General features: G+C 50.4%; 1 protein-coding gene across 1 annotated transcript in view; it reads right to left on the bottom strand.

The window, feature by feature from the left end:
* Nucleotides 1-284, bottom strand: part of LOC109117714 — a 6,277-nt gene that overhangs the window by 5,417 nt on the left and 576 nt on the right. The window lies entirely within an intron of this gene.

Genomic DNA, 284 nt, shown 5'->3' with positions numbered 1-284 from the left:
GCCTCTTGTAAAGGAGATGCTATGCCTTGAGACCCTTCAGATGTTATGGGGTCTTTACCATTGGGCTCATTGGTAGGCCTGGCCTCTGAGGCATGAAGAGACACAAGTCTGCTCGAGAGGCATGAAATCTGCTGCCTCAGCTGAAGTTTCTTACTGAGCTCCTGATTAATAGTGCACAGCTGAGCCAGGTTTGCCTCCTTCTGAGTGGGAGGGGGCGCAGAAGGAGGTGGATGCTCAAGTTTTTGTTGAAAAGCCTCAAAACTGGGATATAGTGCTACAGGAGG

Source organism: Fukomys damarensis, unplaced genomic scaffold (genome assembly GCF_012274545.1).
Source record: "Fukomys damarensis isolate Sample0158 unplaced genomic scaffold, DMR_v1.0_HiC HiC_scaffold_73960, whole genome shotgun sequence".
NCBI classification, from domain to species: domain Eukaryota; kingdom Metazoa; phylum Chordata; class Mammalia; order Rodentia; family Bathyergidae; genus Fukomys; species Fukomys damarensis.
The sequence above is the reverse complement of the archived record's forward strand: the minus strand, read 5'-3'. Positions and strand labels throughout refer to the sequence as shown.